Raw genomic sequence first — 26,226 nt, forward strand, 5'->3', positions numbered from 1 at the left:
AGAATAGAAAAAGGTTGCTGAATAACTGCTCAAAGAATGCACACACACTGGAATAAAACACAGATGGAAGAAGAGGGGAACGAGATCGCTAGGATATCGCATCATATGCCTACGTATCTCATCTGGAATGAGAATCAGAGCTACCGTAGTTCGGCTAACGCACGCCAAAACAAAACACAACACCAAAGACGCTGAGACGTCAGAGCAAACACACAAATGGAAACAGACTGCCAATGGCTGGCCTTACGCCCGACTCCGCAAACAAACAACGAACTGGAAACCGAATGCCAATCGCTGGGCTTACATCAGACTCCAAACACACACACACAAACGGGAAACCGAATGCCAATCGCTGGGCTTACATCAGACTCCAAACACACACACAAACGGGAAACCGAATGCCAATCACTGGGCTTACATCAGACTCCAAACACACCACAAATAGGAAAAGAAATGCCAATCGCTGGGCTTACATCCATCTCCTAACACACACAAAAAGAAAAGGTTGAAAAACAAAAAGGGTGAACACACAGACTAACAGGGAGTCGGGAACTCGAGCCTGATAGCTGTCAAGCAAACACACACAAAAAAAGAAAAGGTTGCCCGGAGAGATCTCGCACGATCTCTTGCCTACGTACCTCATCTGGTATGAGGATCAGGGCGACGTAGTTCCCCTTAACAGGGGAGAAACTTCTATCCTAACCAGAGACTGGGAAATAACAAACTAAAAGGGAGATTGACTTGAGCCTAATAGTTGTCATGTAATCCACAATAGTCCTAAGTTAAAGTTTCTAACAAGAGTTTGACTCACACAGGCAGTGAGTCAACTCCAAGTCTATCTCTACGTACATTCAACTTCCTTGAAAGTTGATCATACGACTCCTACAGAAAGGAGATGAGAAGCAAAACAGATAATCATCAAAAGCAATTAGCACACACTATACACAACCAAGGAGGCTCAAGCAAGGTTGGGCTTTAGTCAAGGGGTCATATCGACCTTGACAAGCAAGCCAACTGGAAAGGGTGGTCAGGCTCTTAACCTCTAACATTGAGAGTTAGGGTGAGCAGATGAAATGGTAATGAGGGTAAGACCTCATAGCTCTTAACCCGGGCCTGGGTGAGCTTCAATCAATGAAAGTGTGGGAGTCCAAAATGGGGGACTCTACTCCACAATGACTGACTCTATATACAAGGAGCTTGGGTGTTTATTCAAAATGCATCAGCACGTAGTGCGAGCAAGATGAATGACTCAACTGAATAGCAGGGGATGGATTGCACATCCCTTCTATCTGCCAATGCCTCTTCACTTAGGAGGTCTTTACATGTACAAGGCACAAAGATAAACAAGCACAAACATTGCCTCTTAAGGAGGGCTTCAGACAGGTGTCTGCCAAAAGAAAATGACAGGTCTTCCAGACTACATGGAGTTAAGGAAGTTACCTAAGTGGTATGCCAACCACAAGCAAAGCAACTCAAGCAATGAGTTAAAGCGGCTAAAGTACCTGTAAGAAAAGCTAAACAATCAGTACTATGTTCAGACAAACAACCAGCAGACGAACAACAGTCAAACAATCCCAATGTACAACATGTAAGCCATAAGAGGCAAACAAACAAATGATTCACCAAAGGACCTACAAAAGAACCAAAGAGTTAGCAAATAAAGCAAATAGCAACACTCAAATGATGAGGCAACATCAACCATGGAGATTGGATGCTTGGTCCTGAAATACAAAGCTCAAATGTGAGTTCAAACCCCTAGGGCAAAGCCTAGGGTCAAAGGTGAAGTAAAAAGCCAAAACAGAAGCTAAAACTCAACATGAATCACATTTAAACAATCATGAACATGTCCTAAAAAGGACCAAATCAAAATCAATAAGCAAAGTCATTTCATGAGCATGAGAAGGCAAAGACAATTTCAAAGCATTCAAATGGACAATAAGGATCAAAATTCCATATCAAAACAGAAATGAGTCAAACAATTCTGGAAATTTTCATGAACATACAACATGTCTAACACAATCACCATGCCAAAAATCAGGATCAACAGAACTCAAATGACCTAGAAATAAAATGCACAAGCAAGACATCCAATTGTGTGACACAAATTGTCACACCTAAAGTACATGTGTCCCAAACAGTGAAGGAAATAGCAAAAAATGCCAAATAAAATCATACAAATCCATCAACATGTTTAGAATCATCATGTAAAATTTCATGGCAATTGGATCACTTATGAGCATTTCACAGTAGGATGAATAAGGCATGGTCCAAATGTATACATGTTCAATCAATTCAACACAATTAAAAATCCAGACATGGTAAAATCATAAAATCAACACCATAAAATTCTAGACATTCACAAGAACAAGTAGAAAAAAATTGGGAATTATTTGGATCCTTTTTCAATTTTTTATGAATTTTGCAAGTTGCATGAATTAACATGGAATAATGTTGAAGAAGAATGGAAAATGAAGTTGAAACATAGAAAATCACCAAAACGCCTTCAGCAAGGATCGAAGAGAGGCCAAGGCGTGTCCAAAACGACGTCGTTTTGGCTGTGAAGAATTAAAACAAAAAAAATGAAAGAATGCGCTCAGGAAGAATCGAGCCTTGGTCCTGCTACGTTCATGCGCTCAGTTGCAGAAGCCCTAGCCGGCTGCGCTACAATGCCAATGGGGTGGTTTCCACCGTCTTCTTCATGAAGATGTGGTTGCTACTGTTCATGCTTTTTTTTTCCAGAATTTTAAATGGCATACATCATTGGAATCGTCTCGACGAGTAGATCACAAATATCACAAAACCTAAGCCTAATTCTCACTATATTTCACGAATCGAAGGAAATAAGAATGGATCTACAAACTATAAATCAACATAACTTCTTCGTTTTTCATCCAAATTTCATGAAATTTATATCAGAATAACCAGCATGCAAGGATCTACAAGTCTATGTACATAAAATCAAGATTTATGAGATTCGGATTTCCAACATCTTCCCTAAGACAGATCCATCTTTCACACCAATAGTCTTCCAAGCTCTTCCTATCTGCTCCAATCTAGCCGGGTCACTCTGCTTCTCAAAATACACACTTTCAGCTACCTCAGCCTCAAGTGGTTCTCCTTTCATTACAAACCCTAACTGGCGAAGAGAAAGAACTGGGTTGTAATTGATGCAACCCCTGGTCCCCACAAGTGGTACATTCCGGAACTCTCCGCAGCTCATAATAACATCCCGCACATCCATCCGGTATGACTGCCATCTGATGTCATAAGCGGTAAGAGACATAACCCTCTGAGTCCACTTATGAGTGCTCTGAGCATCCACAAAGGGTCCACTGGCTGGCAGAAGAGACATGAACCATCTGAGTAAGAGAGGTAGACAGTATCTGATAGCTCCACCCTTACCATGCCTACTGTGAATAGCATAATAAGTGTCAGCTAACAGAGTAGGAACTGGATTCCCTCCAATGAAAATACAGACCGCAGCATAGTCGACAAAATTGGGCATGCTCGGGAATAGGACGATCCCATAAATCATAACAGCAAGCTGGGCATGAAAAGCTTCCCAATTCCCCTTCTCTGCTTCACCTCTGGCAACTCTCAGCAGAAACTTCAACGGCAGACCCACGACATCCCCACCGGGCTTCCAGTTATCACAGACTTCTTTGACACTCAACTGGAGAGCTCTGGCAACAACTCTGAAATCAACTTCCTTCGGCACGTCCAAGAAAGGAACCTGATGCTGAATCGGGACACTCAGCAGAATAGAATACTCCTCGAGAGTAGGCGCCAACTGATAATCTTGAAAGGTGAAGCAACGAAGCTCTGGGTCGTAGAACTGAAGAAGAGTCTGCAACGGCACTGGGTCGACTACCGTCTTCAACAACGTCAGAATATCTCCATACTGGTCAACAAACCCCTTCTGGTTACCACTGGTCATAAGGCTACTCAACTCAATCAGAGGCGTCAGAGGCTCACGATGAAAGCTGTAGGAACAAGTCTTCCGCTTCGGCTCTGGGACCGTTGTCATCTCTATTAGTGAACAAGCTCTGGAATGTACCTGAGAAATGATATGCATGCAGAGATTAGTTTTTTTCCTTTTTCTTTTTTTCATCATCTTTTTTTTCAATTCTTTTTTTTATATTGCGTATTTTTTTGAAAATAAACATGCTATGATGCAAATGATGCAGACACGACTGGCTGGCGGCGCATCTCAGAACACAAGGTCGAAGCTTCGGTTTAAACTCAGAACCCCAAATCCATCTGAAACCCAAAGTCAACTGAGAAACTGTCATCTGAACCCAAAGTCACCAACAGGACCACAAGTCACCAACGGTACCTGTAATAATGATCAACCCCTCCCCACTCACGGGTGTCGTCTAGGCTAGGGTAAGGTCGAGAGAAACGCAACATAAATAACCTTTCGCAGAATATCATCATATACACACCCGAAGTATGCAACGATAATATCCCACCAGGGTCTGAACTGCTCGTGATATCAATGTTCCGCTAAGTGGCGCAATACCACCCGCTTCCCATGAATCACTCTATTCCTAAGTATCCTAGATTTCACTCATGGCCTGGGTATTGGGCCTTTTACCTCAAGTAACTCCCACCCCAACAGAGAGAAACAGACAACCAGCCAGCCAGATGAACAATGAATATGAATGAATGCAAACATAAATGCAAACAATAAATGCAAGCAATAAATAATGAATGCAATAAATAACAGCAAACAGCAACCAAAACCCTAACCTAGAGAGCGCTAGGAGAGACTCGCTTAGGGAAGATGGACCAGCAGAAGGTCAACTTCTCTATGTCCCCAGCAGAGTCGCCAGCTGTCGCATTACGCGAAAAACCGGCGGGAGAACAAAACAACAAAGCCGCCACCGTGCGTTATTTATCCCAAAAGAGGGAAAGGAAACGCTTAGAGTAAACCTGGAAAAGACATGGTCTCGCGACCAAAGAGAATGGGATCGGGAATCGGTTATGCGAAGGGAAGGTATTAGCGCCCCTACGCATCTGTCGTACTCGACGGGATCCACGCACAAAAGGAAGGAAAATGGTTGCTAAAACATCGCTCATAAACAAACAAACACTGGCTGAAAGAGACACAAGAAAACAAACAAGACTGACTCGGCAGGATATCGCATCCTGGGCCTACTTAGTCTATCAAGCATAGACATCAGAGTCTAAGTAGTTCGAACTGGGGAAACAACACATGCTCGCTAGGATATCGCATCCTATGCATACGTATCTTCTCGGATGAAGAAGAATCAGAGCATTCGTAGCTCGGCTCACGCACACAGACAAAACAACACAGGAAATCGACTGCCAACCGTTGGGCTTATGTCAAACTCCTACACAAAACACGGGCAAACATGGAACCCGAATGCCAATCGCTGGACTTACATCAGCTTCCGAACCAAACACACCCACACTGGAAACCAGATGCCACTTGATGGACTTATACCGGACTCCAAGCACACAACAAGAGGATACGGAATGCCAATCGCTGGGCTTACATCCATCTCCTAACACACGCAAAGACAAAACAAGAAGGGCGCTCGGAGAGATCTGCTCATCTCCTGCCTACGTACCTCATCTGGTATGAGGATCAGGGCGACGTAGTTCCCCTACGAAGGGACACAGGACTAGCCTAACCAGATAACAGAGGGAGACACAACTAGGGAGACTACGACTCGAGCCTAGATGTTATCATGCAAATTCATCCCTAAGTTAAGGTTTCTAGCTAACTTGCACAGGGAGCAAGCCTATCCTAAACATGACTTGCACAGGAAGCAAGCCAAACTAAACCTAACTTGCACAGGAAGCAAGCTAAAAAAACAAACACACAAGCACAAATAGCACACATTATATGCAATCAATGGGCTCAATCAAGGTTAGGTTTTAGTCGAGGGGTCATATCAACCTCAACAAACAAACCACTGTAACAGGGTAATGTTAGCTCTTAACCCTAACATTGAGAGTTAGGGTGAAGCTGATGAAAGGTGAGTGAAGATGAGACTTCACAGCTCTTATCCCTGGCCTGGGAGAGCTTAAGACAAGAATGTGTGGGTTCAGAAAGTGGGAACCCTTCTACACATATGACACTGACTCAATGTACAATGATCTTGGGTTAATATCTGCAATGCATCAACACAGTGGTGTGAGCAAAGCAGATGACACACAGAATAGCAGGGGATGGATTGCACATCCCTTGTATCTACCAATGCCTCTTCTCTTAGGAGGTCTTTGAATATGTACAGGGACAAACGTAAACAAACACAAACATTGCCTCTTAAGGAGGACTTCAGACAGGTGTCTGGCCAAGTAACAGGCCAGGTCTTCCAAACTACATGGAGTTAGGATGTTATACCTCAATGCTCAAGCTATCGAGCCAAGCAAGAGCTAGTTCAAAAAGGAACTAAAGCAACTAAAGTACCTGAAAACAATCCAAGATAATCAGTATTCCACTTCAAACAGAAATCAAACAGCAAAGATTAACAGTTAACTATACACAGTCAAACATAAGTCAATGCACAAAGGTGCAAGCTTTAAGGCACAAGACCAAGTTTTAAAACCTACAAAACAAACCAATGATTAGTCATGAACAATCAAGAAAGCAACTCCAAATGAGGCACACCATCAAGCATAAGCATTTGTGCTATTAACCTGAAACACAACTCAAAAGTGAGAGCACAAACCACTAGTCCCAAGACTAGGGTCAAAATGAGATCAAATCATCAAAACAGAACATGAAACTTATCCAAAATCAAGATCAAACAATTAAAAATCAAATCCAATTGGTCTCATGTCTATATCATTCATCATTATCATTTTATGATCAAAATAGCACAAAGCATGCAAATGGGAGCTCATAGAAGTCAATAGAATGATTCAACTCAAATCCAATTACAAACATTTCAAAAAATCCTCAAAAAATTCATGATCAATCATCATCCACAACATGATAAGCATACCTGATTTCAGCTCATTTGAATCAAGGGAAGTAGGTCAATGAAAATCAGAAAGTCAAAGCAAGTTCAAGCAAACTCATACAAAGCATCAAAACATGCATCAACTTCAATTAATCATAAAACAGAAACAACACATGATAAATGAATGGGACTAAAACCATGACAAACTTTAAGATGTCTACAATTCACATGCCAAATTTCAAGTCCATCCAATTAAGCATTAGAATTTCACAAATCAAATGAAATCATGTCTCACAAGAAGTCAACAATTGGTCAAACAGGGGAGAAATTACCAAACAAATAGGAAATACATTCAAAAATTCCAGAAACATTCACAAGCATTCTAAACATTCACAAGTATCTTCATGCAAAAATCCAGACCATTCTGAGTTCAATAAGCATGGTAACAAAAATCAAGAAGTTGGACATGAATGGTGTGACACAAATTGTCACACCTCTATTCAAAAAATAATATCTCATCAACCAGCAATGATAAAATCATAAACTCTATACCAAAATCACCATGAACATGTCTAGTTTAAGCACAAAAAATTTGAGAGGCATTGGATTAAGTATCATCATTTCACAAGCAAAATGGCAAGGCATACACAATTTGGACACACATGAACAAACCCTAGGCATTTTTAAAATCTACACGTGCAAAAATTCTGGAAAAATCATCATAATAAACTAGAGATCATGAGGAGCATTTCACAAAAAATCCCATGTTATTTGGACAAGTATTGGAAGAGTTATGAATTTTCTAAAATTGAAGATCAAAATGAAATAAAAATTGAAAAAGGAAATGAAATAAAATGATTTAAATGTCTGCAGTGGCAAATTCGTAAATATATGGCCGCTTAAGTGAAACGCCGCGTTTCACTTAAGGGCGTGGCAAACTACAATTGGTGCATGGCCAATGAAACAGGAAACTCATGCAAAGCATGGCCAATCGCGATCTGGAAACGTACTGGCTAGGGTTTTGGAATGCGTTCATCATCGTTTTTTCCAGATTTTCCAGCAAGAACAAAGTTTCACAAAAATGGACAAATGACATATCATTGTGTTCGTCTTATCGTGTACATCAATAATCCAACCTTGGTTTTCCCTAATTCGAGCTAGCATGGAAGAAACAAGCAACATAACATTTGACAACCAAACTTCATTTCAACATTTCTCTCTTAATACTCAATAATATTTCACGATTCAAAGCTCATTGAACTCAGCATGGCAAGATCTATGAAATACATATCACAATTTTAACAATAGCAAGGTTCGAGTTCCTACCTGATTTGAAGAACAGGGATGGATTCGTGGTTCTTTGGCCGTGACAAGCTGAAACAGAAGCACCTTAAGGTTCCAGATGATGAATGGAGGAGTGTTGAAGGTTCAGTCGCTTTGATTTCAGCTCAAAAGCTCAACTACCATGGAAGAGCTTGATGTAACAGTGCTGGAAAACGGTTCAACAACTGCGAAATTATGCTTGCAGAAGCTTCAAAAATGTTGGTAGATGATGGCACAAAGAACAGGGGCACGAGTTCTTTGGAGATTTTTCAGAAAAATCAAGATGAAGAAAATGAGAGAGTTTTCTTTCTAGATCTAGATCTGAGTTTGTGGTGAATGTTAAGTGTGTTTTCTGTTACCATTAACTATATGTACCAACTGTTAATGCATTTTGTTAATCAAACTTAAGCCAAGCCTTGGTAATTAGTGAAAATGAGCATTTGGACAAATTGCTAAAATCAACTCATTATGCATGGGGTGCATGCTACAGTGCCCGAAAATGGGCCTAAACACATTCCAAAAATGGTTTTTAATCAAGTGCAAATGGTAGAAAGTGTAGCAAATGATTATTTTGAAAGTCATTTTTTTACCCCTCTCTTTTTAATTCAAGCCACTTGAAAAAGGCCATTTTGATTGGATGATTTTTGGTGAAATGTGATGAAGTATTTGGATAGAGCATGTCAAATGTGACTTGTAGCAAAAAACCTCACTCAATTTGGCCAAATGGTTCAAGAGTTATGCCACTTTGAAGTTCAAAAATTCTTGAGAATGATTTGATCATAACTTGCCAACCACAAATGAGAAATGAGTGTTCTTGGACTTTTTGGAAAGGTGAGATCAAGATCTTCAACTTTCATGTTGGACAAATTTTCATTTGAAGCTTGTATGATGATGTAAATTTGAGGAGAAAAACTTTCCATTTTGGCAGTTTCCAATTACAGGTCACCTGCTATTTTAGGAAACTTTTTGTCTGACTTTATTTTCTCCAATCTTGATCTTTGAAATGTCAAATTAGACTTGTGTGGACATGAATGAAGCCTTTCAAACCATCTCCCACCTTCAAATCCATGAATTCAGGTACAGTTGACCACAGTTGACCACAGTTGAATTTCTAGGGTTTCTGGTGGATTGAACAATGACTGATGACTTCTGAGCACCCAATCTTTGAACAAACCACTTCAAAAGGATCACATAATCATATGAACTTGATAAACCAACCCTAGGGCCTTGTTTCCTTGAGAAATACACTTGCTTGCTTTGTTTGACTGATCCTCCTAACCAGTTGACCTAATTTTGTCTGATGGCTTGCACTTGGGCAAAGGACAATGTAATGCTATGCAGTGGACTATGTTATGTTAATGACCTAATATGAAAATGAATGTACAAAAAGGTAGGTGCAAATTTGAGGTGCTACAGCTGCCCCTATTCAATCAGCTGGGAACCTGAACGGATGAGAGCAACGGCTGTCAGACTTCAAGGTACACAGGGATTGAATACCAAAGAACCGTAGAAATTTGCACTCTGCGGGATATGATACAAGAAAAACCAAGTCATTTACTGATGACAGCTGCACGACAACTTCAGGAAAGCGAAACCATTTACCGATGGCTAAAGACTGGAAACTTGATATTTACCGATATCAACTTCAGCGAGACCATTTACCGATGGCGGCTGGGAAACAACTTGATATTAAAAGGAAGCAAGACCATTTACCGATGGTGGCTTCAAAGCAACTTGATATTTACCGATATCAACTTCAGCAAGACCATTTACCGATGGCTGCTCCAACTGGGGACTCGATATTTACCGATATCGAAGAAAGTAGGGCCATTTACCGATGGCGTCTCCGCTAGGGGAGGAAAAGGATATATTTGTAATGGAATCAGACAAGGCGTTTACCAACGACTCCTGGGGATTTTGATTTTATCAACAAGAAAATAACGCGCGACCAGACATTTACCGATGACTGGGATGAGACTCGATGTTTACCGACATCGAACGATGATGTTTACCGACATCCAAAAAATGACCAGACATTTACTGATGACTGGGGGGAACACTCGACCAGACGTCAACGGGCGACAGGGAGAGGCTTGACGTTTATCAACACCAACGGAGAGGTGAACACTTCACTGAGGAAGGAAAAAAAAATACTTGCAACTGGAAACCAGACAGGACGTTTACCGACGACTCCTACTGGGGATCTCTAGCTGGGGAATTATCAGACATTTACCGATGACTGGGGAAAAACTCGACGTTTACCGACATCGAAAGATGATGTTTACCGACATCAAACAAAGGCGACCAGACATTTACCGACGACTGGGATGAGAACTGATGTTTACCGACATCGACAGGATGGTATTTACCGACACCGACAGGATGGTATTTACCGACACACACAAAAAATGACCAGACATTTACCGATGACTGGGGTAGGACTAGATATTTTACTAACACCGAAGCAATGGTATTTACCGACACCAAAGAAAAAACACACGCGGGTGATGACATGACACTTACTGGTATCACAAGAAAGACATCCTAAATACGTCAAGGCAAGGCTGACCACTTGCTGGGGATCTCACCGGGGAGAAACAAGCTTTCCGTTCTCGGACGGGTGAGGAAATAAACCTCTCTGGGAGATATCAATCCTGAATGCTGCCAGAAGCAACTGTAGCAGACGTGTTGTACCGATGTTGAACAAAAATCCGCCTCTGCCGGGGATACGGTCTGGTTGGGTTAACACATGAATGCATATGTTTGAATTTTTCTATGGCGTAATGCTCCATATGGAATGGAAATGCTACGCATTTTGAGGATGCAATGATCACTATATGTAAAATGCAAAATGATGGACTCTCCGCCTGGGGAGCCACAACTGATCAGATATTCCAACTCTGTGGGGAGACTCTGCTGAGGAGTACTCCGCGGGGAGAGCACCGACTTCTTATTCATGCTGGAGAAAGATACTGTTGTTGGGGAAAGGATAGACTCCACTGGGGACATCCTTCAAGACCCTATCCACTCGGGGACTCAGCTTGGGGGAACAACCAAAACAACTCGCTGGGGACGAACCAAGGCGACTGCACTGAGGAGTAAACAAAGCAACTCGCTGGGGAGTAACAAGGCGACTTGCTAGGGACAACCTGGTGACTTCACTGGGGAGAGTCAACCAATCCACAAGTAGGAAAAACTCTGCCTTGGGAAATAAATGCTACTCCGCTGGGGACGACCCATCCAATCCACAGATAGGATAAAAATTGGAGATAAATTTATTGAACCTGCTCCACTCGGGGACTCGCTGAGGAAGATTATCAACACCAATCTCTGCTCGGGAGATTTGCTATGAAAAGCAACTCTGTTGGGGAACAAAGCTCTGATAGCTTCCATACTTGCTTGGGAAAATACCTGCTGGGGAAACATTCACAGATGCCCACCTGCAAAACAGCACAACCAAATGCCCCCAGGGGGTACATGGACAAGATACGCTCAAGTGTCCTCAACATTCAAAATGATTTTCAAATGTTTTATCTTTTTGCACGTTATTGTTTAGCCTTCACGTTCTTATATGCAATGCTTATCAAAAATTCGGACGTTTTTGCAAACAAAACAATAAAAATAAAAACAAGAGAGCTATTTATCTGAATAACGACTTTTATTGATTGAAAATGTGCCTGAAAAGGCAAATACATTGGGAAGCAATTCCTAGAAAGAGGTAATTGCGCACAAAAGGAAAAATCTATCCTAATGGCAATGTGAACACGGCATCCACTTATTTCCCAATTCTGTTATAACTCACAGATCATCAGTTTTTCTCCCAACTCCTTGCTTTCTGAGAAGAAAGACTGGACCGATCACATCTTCCGAGATGGCAGACGACAAAGCGCGATGAAGTACAGATAACTCAGACTGTAGTCTTCGCTCTAATCCCTCTTTTGCCTGGATCGCCCTTTCGGGTTTTCAATCCACCAGGATACCCATTTTTGCCTAAGCCGCCCTTGCGGGTTTTCGACTTACCGGGTGTACAAATTCTTTTCATTTTTATCCCTAATTTTTGCCCGAACCTTTTCTTTCTGTTTTTTTTTTGTTCGCCGGGATGCCCTTTTTTGCCTGGACTCTTTTGTTCTTTTTGTCCAGCGGGTCAATTTATGCGAAGTATTTTTTGACTACATCTGAGTTAACAGGGGACGGGAAATCTTCACCATCCATAGTTGTAAGCATCAAGGCTCCACCGGAGAAGACCTTCTTCACAATATATGGACCTTCATAATTAGGAGTCCACTTGCCCCTGTTATCTGTACCGGGAGGAAGGATCCTCTTCAAAACTAAATCACCAGTTTGATAGCTCTGAGGACGCATTTTCTGATCAAAGGCTCTCTTCATCCTTCTCTGATACAACTGCCCATGGCACACAACTGCTAACCGTCTCTCTTCGATAAGGCTCAACTCATTAAACCTTGTTCGAATCCACTCGGCTTCGTCCAGCTTGACATCCAATAAAACTCTCAGAGAAGGGATCTCCACTTCAACAGGTAGGACTGCTTCCATGCCATACACAAGGGAGTACGGGGTTGCCCCGGTCGATGTACGTACTGAGGTACGGTACCCATGCAAAGCGAAAGGCAGCATTTCATGCCAATCTTTGTACGTAACGACCATCTTCTGCACAATCTTCTTGATATTCTTATTTGCCGCCTCTACAGCACCATTCATCTTCGATCTGTAAGGAGAAGAATTGTGATGTTCAATCTTGAAATCTCTACAAAGTTCTTTCATCATCTTGTTATTGAGATTCGAACCATTGTCAGTGATGATTCTCTCAGGAACTCCATAACGACAGATGATTTCTTTCTTGATGAACCGGGCAACCACTTGTCTGGTAACATTAGCATAGGAAGCTGCTTCCACCCACTTGGTGAAGTAATCAATCGCAACCAAGATGAAGCGATGTCCATTCGAAGCAGTAGGCTCAATCTTCCCAATCATGTCAATGCCCCACATGGCAAACGGCCAAGGTGAGTTCATGACATTCAACGGGCTTGGCGGTACATGTACCTTATCAGCATAGATTTGGCACTTATGGCACTTCCGAGCGTATTTGAAACAATCGGATTCCATAGTCATCCAGTAATAACCGGCTCTCAACAGTTTCTTTGACATTGCATGACCACCAGCATGGGTACCAAACGAACCTTCATGCACTTCCTGCATCAACATGTCTGCTTCGTGTCTATCCACGCATCTGAGCAAGACCATGTCAAAGTTCCTCTTATACAGCACATCATCCTGATTCAAGTAAAAGCTTCCAGCTAGCCTTCTCAGGGTTTTCTTATCATTCTTTGACGCACCTTCAGGATACTCCTGAGTCTTGAGGAAGTTCTTGATATCATAATACCACGGTTTCTCATCAACCGCAACAGACTCGCTGCAAACACATACGCAGGCCTCTCGAGTCGATTCACCGCAACATGTGGCACATGATTCCACCAATGAACTTTTATCATGGAAGACAAAGTAGCCAAGGCATCAGCCATCTGATTCTCATCCCGGGGGACATGATACAACTTCACCTTCTTGAAGAACGTCAGTATTCTTCTGGTGTAATCTCTGTACGGAATCAAATGCGGCTGGTTCGTATTCCAATCTCCATTGACCTGATTGATTACTAGAGCGGAATCTCCATAGATGTTGAGCGTTTTGATCCTCAAATCAATGGCTTCTTCTATCCCCATGATACAAGCCTCATACTCAGCTTCGTTGTTGGTGACGTCAAAAGTCAATCTGGCAGAGAAAGGTATATGTGCACCTTTGGGATTAATCAATACTGCCCCAACACCATTGCCATTCATATTCACAGCCCCATCAAACATCAGTGTCCACTTGTCATCCGGATCCGGTCCCTCATCGACAAGAGGCTCTTCGCAATCTTTCATCTTCAGATACATGATGTCTTCATCAGGGAATTCAAACATCATAGGCTGATAGTCGTCGATCGGTTGCTCGGCGAGATAGTCTGACAAAACACTACCTTTGATAGCCTTCTGAGACGTGTACTGGATATCGTATTCTGTTAGAATCATCTGCCAACGGGCAACACGTCCAGTGAGAGCCGGCTTCTCAAAGATGTACTTTACTGGATCCATCTTAGAAATCAATAAGGTAGTATGGTTCAACATATACTGCCTCAGTCGGCGAGCAGCCCAGGCCAAAGCACAACAAGTTTTCTCGAGCAGTGAATATCTTGTTTCACAGTCGGTAAACTTTTTGCTAAGGTAGTATATGGCATGCTCTTTTCGACCAGACTCGTCATGCTGTCCCAGTACACACCCCATCGACTTCTCGGTCACTGACAGGTACATTATCAATGGTCTCCCTGGAACTGGAGGGATCAGGATTGGAGGTTTCTGTAAATACTCTTTTATCTTGTCAAAAGCTTTCTGACAGTCATCATTCCACCTGATTGCTTGATTCTTTCTAAGCAGTTTGAAAATTGGTTCACACGTGGCAGTCAGGTGAGATATGAACCTTGCAATGTAGTTCAATCTCCCTAAAAACCCACGGACTTGCTTTTCCGTTTTCGGTTCAGGCATCTCTTGAATAGCTTTGACTTTTGCTGGATCAACCTCAATCCCTTTCTCATTGACAATGAAGCCTAGCAGCTTCCCGGATCTCACCCCAAACGTACACTTGTTCGGATTCAGCCTCAGTTTGAACTTTACCAGTCTGTCAAACAACTTCTGTAAATTAACCAGGTGCTCCTCTTCTGTCTGCGACTTCGCAATCATATCATCCACGTACACTTCAATTTCTTTGTGCATCATGTCATGAAAGAGAGTCGTCATTGCCCTCTGATAGGTAGCACCAGCATTCTTCAACCCAAACGGCATCACCTTATAGCAGAACGTGCCCCAAGGTGTAATGAATGTCGTCTTTTCCATGTCCTCTGGCGCCATCTTGATCTGATTATAGCCCGAGAAACCGTCCATGAAAGAGAATACCGAGGATTGAGCCGTATTATCAACCAATACATCGATGTGAGGTAATGGGAAATCATCTTTCGGACTCGCTCTGTTCAAATCCCGGTAATCGACACACATTCTGACTTTGCCATCCTTCTTCGGCACAGGAACGATGTTGGCTACCCACGGTGGATAACTGGTAACAGCCAGAAAACCCGCGTCCCACTGCTTTTGAACCTCTTCCTTGATCTTGACAGCCATATCAGGACTAGTTCTGCGAAGCTTCTGCTTGACCGAAGGGCACTCTTCTCTAAGGGGTAGTCGATGCACCACAATGTCTGTATCCAACCCAGGCATATCTTGATATGACCAGGCGAATATCTCCACATATTCTCTCAGCATCCCAATCAGCCTCCTTTTGACAGAGTCCTCTAAAGCAGCCCCAATCTTGATCTCCCTTCTGGCGTCCTCAGTCCCCAGATTAACAACCTCTAACTCCTCCTGATGAGGTTGGATGACCCTTTCCTCCTGCTTCAGCAATCTGACCAATTCTGCCGGGAGTTCACAGTCTTCCTCACTCTCCTCTTCAGCTTGGTAGATGGGATTGTCGAAATCGTACTGAGCCATAACAGAACTGTTCATAGTGGATGCCATAAGATCACTTCTGTATGTTTTAATGCTTCGTTTTAGAAAAAGATTTCAATAAAGTCACAAAAACAAAAACATTGCCATTTTTATTTTTATTGAAAAAACGAAAACAAAAATAGAAAAACAGGGATCACAAAATTTGATTGCAAAACGTCCTTTATTAATGATAATCATTAAAACCTGATGAGGCCCTACAATGAACCACTACGCCTTGGGCAGAACGTAGGGTTTTCATGCAAAATGAAAAACAAAGGAAAATTACTCTGTCTGAAGAGTAACTTGGACCACTTCTTCAGCCGTCCAGTTGTTGATAGACTCCCCTGGTGCACACGGGCGAACCCAGATGTCTAGATCACAGTCGCTGTCACAGTCTTCACTACCAGTTGCAAAGACGTCGCCATGATTCATCAGCCCAGCGCTGGTGAAGGTACTCGGACCCGCTTGACCATCCGGCTCTGCTTGGAGAGGCTCATAACCAATGCCGAATTTGTCTTCCTTGACAGGCAAGTCTACCATCTTGCCCCAACCCTCAGCTTTGCCGGAATCAACCACCTCATTGGCTTGCTTGTACGAAGCAATCGAAGCACCCGGCTTCCTCTGATCAGCGTACGCCACCTTCTCAAGAGCCACAGTCTCAAATGCCTGGCATAAGGTTTCGTGGATCTCGCCATCCACCTCGACATACTTGAACGAGGATAGGTGACTCACCAGAATCTCTTCTTCGCCACACACGGTCACAATCTGACCGTTCTAGACATACTTGAGCTTTTGGTGAAGAGTCGACGAGACTGCCCCTGCTGCGTGAATCCACGGACGCCCCAACAAACAACTGTAGGCGGGCTGAATGTCCATCACGTAGAAGATTATATCAAAAACCTCCAGACCTATCTTCACTGGCAAGGTAACTTCACCAAACACAGAACGTTTGGATCCGTCAAATGCGCGCACAATAAGGTCACTAGGAGTGAGCACAACCCCTTCAACATCAATCTTCTTCAAAATCTGCTTAGGCAGCACATTCAGCGACGACCCGGTGTCTACCAATACGTGAGACAGCACTGCCCCCTTGCACTCCATAGTGATGTGCAAGGCCTTGTTATGATTACGTCCTTCAGGCGTTAAGTCTAGGTCAGTGAATCCTACACCGTGCCTGGTGCTCACATTGGCCATTACACCTTCCAGTTGATTGACAGAAATCTCTTGAGGTACATACGCCATGTTCAGCATCTTCAACAAGGCGTTGCGATGTGCCTCAGAGCACAACAACAAAGAGAGAATAGAGATTTTGGACGGAGTCTGGTTGAGCTGATCTACGATCTTGTAGTCACTCTTCTTTATGATCTTCATAAACTCCTCTGCGTCCTTTTCAAATGAACCCTCAGCCACCTTCTGAGCTGGCTCCTCTTCAACCACGACCTGTTTGCCCTTTGATCTAGCAGATGCCTCAGCATTGGCATCCCTCAACGGTTGAGGCGCAAACAGTCGCCCACTCCGGGTAAAACCTCCTGGTCCACCAACATTGTCCACAACGGGACTCACAACCACATGAGTTTTGACCGGTGCACTGATCGTCACAGGCGCTTGATTGGTCGGCCTGACCCGATTCTCGGCTCTTCTGTTATTCCGGTAGGCATTGTCGTATCTCCAAGGCACAGCCTTACTATTCTCAACTGGTCTGCTTCCAGACGCAACGACGGTAGTTGGAGCACTGATGGTTACAGGCGCGGAAATGGTAACTGGGGTACCACTATTTGCAGGCGCACTAACAACCCTTTGGCCTCGTCCTTCAGACGGTTTAAAGTAGATCGTGACAGTCGACACTGCCCCACGACCTCCATTATCAGCCCGAGCAAATTGAACACAGCCCTCATCTATCAACTTTTGAATACCGGCCCGCAACTGACCACACCCATTATCTGTCCCTGCACAGCCCAAGCAGTCTTCATCACAGCCCGGGTGAACACGACTCTTCAACAGACGGCCCTTTACCACGAGCAGAGAAGTCTGAATCTCATCAACACTGACAACAAGATTTTCAGCTTCTTCCCCTTCGACACAGTTCACCCTATGCCCACCATGCTGAGGCATAGGATTGTTCACAATGTTAGGCACAGGAGAGAAATTGATTGCCTTGGCATCGATCAAATCTTGGACCTTGTGCTGGAAAGCCCGACACTTCTCAGTATGGTGTCCTGGTGCCCCGGAGTGAAAGTCACAACGGACGTTGGCGTCGTACCCCGGAGGCAATACTGTAGGCGGAGCCATTGTACGCAATTCTACAAACCCCAACCTGAGTAGTTCGGGTAACAGTTCGGCGTATGACATGGGAAGCGGGTCAAAACGTCGATCAGGCATCCTTTTCCTGGGCTGATACGGACGCTGTTGTTGTTGTTGTTGTTGTGGTTGTTGAACTCTTTGTTGTTGTTGACGAGGCTGAGGTGCCGGGATGGTTACAGCAGCCACCGGGCGATACTGGTTTCTGTTCTGACTTCCTCTGTACACATTCCCTCAGTGTTGTACAGCATTAGCCTCACCCTCTCTACGGCGAGGTGCCCCAGAGAAAGGTTTCTTGGAAGACGAGGAAGAACCCACATCTTGAATTTTGCCGGCCTTGATCAAACTTTCGGTTCTCTCACCACAGATGACCACGTCTGAGAAACTACCGAATGGGCAACTCCCCATCCGGTCCATAAATACACCTTGAAGAGTACCAATGAACATGTCGGTTAACTCCCTCTCCAGCATAGGGGGTTGTACTCTTGCAGCCAGTTCTCGCCACCTCTGGGCGTACTCCTTGAAGCTTTCATTGTTTTTCTGGCACAGACTCTGCAGCTGAGTCCGGCTTGGTGCCATATCCATGTTATGTTTATACTGGCGCAAGAAAGCCTCGCCCAGATCCCTCCAACAGCGGATAGAATCTCTCTTCAACTCCATGTACCAGTCCAAGGAAGCCCCAGATAGACTGTCCTGGAAAAAGTACATCCACATCTTCTCATCATCCGTGTAAGCAGAGATCTTCCTGTAGTACGCCTGCACGTGGGTGCGAGGGCAAGAAGTACCGCTGTATTTGTCGAAGGACGGTGCTTTGAATTTGTATGGGATCCTCAAGCCTTCCACTAACCCCATATTTGTCACATCAAAACCGAGAGAGTTCTGACATTCCATAGCCCTGATCTTCTCAGCAAGGGCATCCACTTTACGATCTCTCTCATCAACCCTTCCCAGAGCGTCTTCGTCTTCACTGAGCATAGTGAAGATATCCTCTTGTCTGTCCACCATCGGAGCCTGATTAAGGGCCGGAGCACGGACTACTCTGGCATTGGCGGTCTCTGGAGCAATCGGTTGACCGTTGACTCGAATACCTCTTAATTCATCCCCTACAACATAGTTGTTGATGGGCACAACCGCAGTAGGGTTGTCATTGATCGGGCCTCCCTCTGGCAAAGCTTGGTTGGGCGGTGGAATTACATCTTCTTGCCTCTGAACTAGAGCTCGGAGTTCTTCTTGACCTTGGGCGACCCCTTGCATCATGTGCATGAACTGGGCCATGTTAGCCCTCATCTCAGCTAACTCAGCTTGCACCTGATCCATGTTCCTTTGATGATTCAGTCTCGTTGAGTAGCGATGCGGTCTTTGATCAGCTATCCTGCCTGAACACAGGAATCAAAGTGAGAAGTCACGAACAAGAACACCTGCTATGCAAAATGATATGAGTATGATGTTAATGATGCGTATGATGCACATGATATGTTCATCTCTCAGGCATTCAAAGAGCCTGACCCATCCTCAAAAGATGGCAACCTGCAGCAACAAGAGAACAACATACAAGATAACTGAGAACAAAATGAAACACCAACAACTTTATCTACAGATAAGAGCAACAGGCTCATACAACAGAGTCAACAAAGATCCATACAATCGGAATACAACAATGAATCCCATCCAACAAGCCTGGAGGTGATTCTCAACATACACATCAAAGAAATAATCTAAGACAGACGGTCTTCCGGAATGAGAGTCTTCAGGTACTGGCACTGGTCTATCAACAGGGCGCATTCTGAACATTCTGGTAGAGGGGTGATCTTCTCCTTCAGTTGTCTTCTGAGCTCTATCACTTCTCCTCCAAGATGGGTCTCTAATGCCTGTCTCGAGTCAAACTCCTTCTTCAACTGGATGTCTTTGTCTCTGAGTTGCTTCTCCAGGTCTCTGATCTTCTTTTGGTAACTGGCTTCAGCTCTCTGCAGCTTCAAGCACTCCCGGTGTTCTGCATCTAACATGGATTCCATCTCCTCGTAGGATATCTTCTTGCTTCTCAGTCTACTAGCATCCTCTCCCTGCACTCCTCTGAGTTGATGAGCCAAGTTCAACCTATCAGCTTTGGCTTTGTACAGCTCCATCTGGGTATCTTGCTCCTTCTCTCTCAACCGGCGATTCTCCATCAAGGCTTGCTTGTAGTGCTCAGCAGGCACACTCTCAGCAAGGATCAAAGGTGGTTGCTCCTGCAACGGCTCCATTCTATCGTAGGGTAACAACAAAGTTTCCACTCTCTTCTTGACCCAATCAGTGTAATCAGGCATAGCAATGGCAAACTTCTTCCCTAAGACAGATCCATCTTTCACACCAATAGTCTTCCAAGCTCTTCCTATCTGCTCCAATCTAGCCGGGTCACTCTGCTTCTCAAAATACACACTTTCAGCTACCTCAGCCTCAAGTGGTTCTCCTTTCATTACAAACCCTAACTGGCGAAGAGAAAGAACTGGGTTGTAATTGATGCAACCCCTGGTCCCCACAAGTGGTACATTCCGGAACTCTCCGCAGCTCATAATAACATCCCGCACATCCATCCGGTATGACTGCCATCTGATGTCATAAGCGGTAAGAGACATAACCCTCTGAGTCCACTTATGAGTGCTCTGAGCATCCACAAAGGGTCCACTGGCTGGCAGAAGAGACATGAACCATCTGAGTAAGAGAGGTAGACAGCATCTGATAGCTCCACCCTTACCATGCCTACTGTGAATAGCATAATAAGTGTCAGCTAACAGAGTAGGAACTGGATTCCCTCCAATGAAAATACAGACCGCAGCATAGTCGACAAAATTGGGCATGCTCGGGAATAGGACGATCCCATAAATCATAACAGCAAGCTGGGCATGAAAAGCTTCCCAATTCCCCTTCTCTGCTTCACCTCTGGCAACTCTCAGCAGAAACTTCAACGGCAGACCCACGACATCCCCACTGGGCTTCCAGTTATCACAGACTTCTTTGACACTCAACTGGAGAGCTCTGGCAACAACTCTGAAATCAACTTCCTTCGGCACGTCCAAGAAAGGAACCTGATGCTGAATCGGGACACTCAGCAAAATAGAATACTCCTCGAGAGTAGGCGCCAACTGATAATCTTGAAAGGTGAAGCAACGAAGCTCTGGGTCGTAGAACTGAAGAAGAGTCTGCAACGGCACTGGGTCGACTACCGTCTTCAACAGCGTCAGAATATCTCCATACTGGTCAACAAACCCCTTCTAGTTACCACTGGTCATAAGGCTACTCAACTCAATCAGAGGCGTCAGAGGCTCACGGTGAAAGCTGTAGGAACAAGTCTTCCGCTTCGGCTCTGGGACCGTTGTCATCATCTTTTTTTTCAATTTTTTTTTTATATTGCGTATTTTTTTGAAAATAAACATGCTATGATGCAAATGATGCAGACACGACTGGCTGGCGGCGCATCTCAGAACACAAGGTCGAAGCTTCGGTTTAAACTCAGAACCCCAAATCCATCTGAAACCCAAAGTCAACTGAGAAACTGTCATCTGAACCCAAAGTCACCAACAGGACCACAAGTCACCAACGGTACCTGTAATAATGATCAACCCCTCCCCACTCACGGGTGTCGTCTAGGCTAGGGTAAGGTCGAGAGAAACGCATCATAAATAACCTTTCGCAGAATATCATCATATACACACCCGAAGTATGCAACGATAATATCCCACCAGGGTCTGAACTGCTCGTGATATCAATGTTCCGCTAAGTGGCGCAATACCACCCGCTTCCCATGAATCACTCTATTCCTAAGTATCCTAGATTTCACTCATGGCCTGGGTATTGGGCCTTTTACCTCAAGTAACTCCCACCCCAACAGAGAGAAACAGACAACCAGCCAGCCAGATGAACAATGAATATGAATGAATGCAAACATAAATGCAAACATAAATGCAAACAATAAATGCAAGCAATAAATAATGAATGCAATAAATAACAGCAAACAGCAACCAAAACCCTAACCTAGAGAGCGCTAGGAGAGACTCGCTTAGGGAAGATGGACCAGCAGAAGGTCAACTTCTCTATGTCCCCAGCAGAGTCGCCAGCTGTCGCATTACGCGAAAAACCGGCGGGAGAACAAAACAACAGAGCCGCCACCGTGCGTTATTTATCCCAAAAGAGGGAAAGGAAACGCTCAGAGTAAACCTGGAAAAGACATGGTCTCGCGACCAAAGAGAATGGGATCGTGAATCGGTTATGCGAAGGGAAGGTATTAGCACCCCTACGCATCTGTCGTACTTGACGGGATCCACGCACAAAAGGAAGGAAAATGGTTGCTAAAACACCGCTCATAAACAAACAAACACTGGCTGAAAGAGACACAAGAAAACAAACAAGACTGACTCGGCAGGATATCGCATCCTGGGCCTACTTAGTCTATCAAGCATAAACATCAGAGTCTAAGTAGTTCGAACTGGGGAAACAACACATGCTCGCTAGGATATCGCATCCTATGCATACGTATCTTCTCGGACGAAGAAGAATCAGAGCATTCGTAGCTCGGCTCACGCACACAGACAAAACAACACAGGAAATCGACTGCCAATCGCTGGTCTTATGTCAAACTCCTACACAAAACACGGGCAAACATGGAACCCGAATGCCAATCGCTGGACTTACATCAGCTTCCGAACCAAACACACCCACACTGGAAACCAGATGCCACTTGATGGACTTATACCGGACTCCAAGCACACAACAAGAGGATACGGAATGCCAATCGTTGGGCTTACATCCATCTCCTAACACACGCAAAGACAAAACAAGAAGGGCGCCCGGAGAGATCTGCTCATCTCCTGCCTACGTACCTCATCTGGTATGAGGATCAGGGCGACGTAGTTCCCCTACGAAGGGACACAGGACTAGCCTAACCAGATAACAGAGGGAGACACAACTAGGGAGACTACGACTCGAGCCTAGATGTTATCATGCAAATTCATCCCTAAGTTAAGGTTTCTAGCTAACTTGCACAGGGAGCAAGCCTATCCTAAACATGACTTGCACAGGAAGCAAGCCAAACTAAACCTAACTTGCACAGGAAGCAAGCTAAAAAAACAAACACACAAGCACAAATAGCACACATTATATGCAATCAATGGGCTCAATCAAGGTTAGGTTTTAGTCGAGGGGTCATATCAACCTCAACAAACAAACCACTATAACAGGGTAATGTTAGCTCTTAACCCTAACATTGAGAGTTAGGGTGAAGCTGATGAAAGGTGAGTGAAGATGAGACTTCACAGCTCTTATCCCTGGCCTGGGAGAGCTTAAGACAAGAATGTGTGGGTTCAGAAAGTGGGAACCCTTCTACACATATGACACTGACTCAATGTACAATGATCTTGGGTTAATATCTGCAATGCATCAACACAGTGGTGTGAGCAAAGCAGATGACACACAGAATAGCAGGGGATGGATTGCACATCCCTTGTATCTGCCAATGCCTCTTCTCTTAGGAGGTCTTTGAATATGTACAGGGACAAACGTAAACAAACACAAACATTGCCTCTTAAGGAGGACTTCAGACAGGTGCATGGCCAAGTAACAGGCCAGGTCTTCCAGACTACATGGAGTTAGGATGTTATACCTCAATGCTCAAGCTATCGAGCCAAGCAAGAGCTAGTTAACAAAGGAACTAAAGCAACTAAAGTACCTGAAAACAATCCAAGATAATCAGTATTCCACTTCAAACAGAAATCAAACAGCAAAGATTAACAGTTAACTATACACAGTCAAACATAAGTCAATGCACAAAGGTGCAAGCTTTAAGGCACAAGACCAAGTTTTAAAACCTACAAAACAAACCAATGATTAGTCATGAACAATCAAGAAAGCAACTCCAAATGAGGCACACCATCAAGCATAAGCATTTGTGCTATTAACCTGAAACACAACTCAAAAGTGAGAGCACAAACCACTAGTCCCAAGACTAGGGTCAAAATGAGATCAAATCATCAAAACAGAACATGAAACTTATCCAAAATATCAAGATCAAACAATTAAAAATCAAATCCAATTGGTCTCATGTCTATATAATTCATCATTATCATTTTATGATCAAAATAGCACAAAGCATGCAAATGGGAGCTCATAGAAGTCAACAGAATGATTCAACTCAAATCCAATTACAAATATTTCAAAAAATCCTCAAAAAATTCATGATCAATCATCATCCACAACATGATAAGCATACCAAATTTCAGCTCATTTGAATCAAGGGAAGTAGGTCAATGAAAATCAGAAAGTCAAAGCAAGTTCAAGCAAACTCATACAAAGCATCAAAACATGCATCAACTTCAATTAATCATAAAACAGAAACAACACATGATAAATGAATGGGACTAAAACCATGACAAACTTTAAGATGTCTACAATTCACATGCCAAATTTCAAGTCCATCCAATTAAGAATTAGAATTTCACAAATCAAATGAAATCATGTCTCACAAGAAGTCAACAATTGGTCAAACAGGGGAGAAATTACCAAACAAATAGGAAATGCATTCAAAAATTCCAGAAAAATTCACAAGCATTCTAAACATTCACAAGTATCTTCATGCAAAAATCCAGACCATTCTGAGTTCAATAAGCATGGTAACAAAAATCAAGAAGTTGGACATGAATGGTGTGACACAAATTGTCACACCTCTATTCAAAAACTCATATCTCATCAACCATCAATGATAAAATCATAAACTCTATACCAAAATCACCATGAACATGTCTAGTTTAAGCACAAATAATTTGAGAGGCATTGGATTAAGTATCATCATTTCACAAGCAAAATGGCAAGGCATACACAATTTGGACACACATGAACAAACCCTAGGCATTTTTAAAATCTACACGTGCAAAAATTCTGGAAAACTCATCATAATAAACTAGGGATCATGAGGAGCATTTCACAAAAAGTCCCATGTTATTTGGACAAGTATTGGAAGAGTTATGAATTTTCTAAAATTGAAGATCAAAATGAAATAAAAATTGAAAAAGGAAATGAAATAAAATGATTTAAATGTCTGCAGTGGCAAATTCGTAAATATATGGCCGCTTAAGTGAAACGCCGCGTTTCACTTAAGGGCGTGGCAAACTACAATTGGTGCATGGCCAATGAAACAGGAAACTCATGCAAAGCATGGCCAATCGCGATCTGGAAACGTACTGGCTAGGGTTTTGGAATGCGTTCATCATCGTTTTTTCCAGATTTTCCAGCAAGAACAAAGTTTCACAAAAATGGACAAATGACATATCATTGTGTTCGTCTTATCGTGTACATCAATAATCCAACCTTGGTTTTCCCTAATTCGAGCTAGCATGGAAGAAACAAGCAACATAACATTTGACAACCAAACTTTATTTCAACATTTCTCTCTTAATACTCAACAATATTTCACGATTCAAAGCTCATTGAACTCAGCATGGCAAGATCTATGAAATACATATCACAATTTTAACAATAGCAAGGTTCGAGTTCCTACCTGATTTGAAGAACAGGGATGGATTCGTGGTTCTTTGGCCGTGACAAGCTGAAACAGAAGCACCTTAAGGTTCCAGATGATGAATGGAGGAGTGTTGAAGGTTCAGTCGCTTTGATTTCAGCTCAAAAGCTCAACTACCATGGAAGAGCTTGATGTAACAGTGCTGGAAAACGGTTCAACAGCTGCGAAATTATGCTTGCAGAAGCTTCAAAAATGTTGGTAGATTATGGCACAAAGAACAGGGGCACGAGTTCTTTGGAGATTTTTCAGAAAAATCAAGATGAAGAAAATGAGAGAGTTTTCTTTCTAGATCTAGATCTGAGTTTGTGGTGAATGTTAAGTGTGTTTTCTGTTACCATTAACTATATGTACCAACTGTTAATGCATTTTGTTAATCAAACTTAAGCCAAGCCTTGGTAATTAGTGAAAATGAGCATTTGGACAAATTGCTAAAATCAACTCATTATGCATGGGGTGCATGCTACAGTGCCCGAAAATGGGCCTAAACACATTCCAAAAATGGTTTTTAATCAAGTGCAAATGGTAGAAAGTGTAGCAA

This window comes from Lathyrus oleraceus, chromosome 7 (assembly GCF_024323335.1).
Source record: "Lathyrus oleraceus cultivar Zhongwan6 chromosome 7, CAAS_Psat_ZW6_1.0, whole genome shotgun sequence".
Taxonomy (NCBI): Eukaryota; Viridiplantae; Streptophyta; class Magnoliopsida; order Fabales; family Fabaceae; genus Lathyrus; species Lathyrus oleraceus.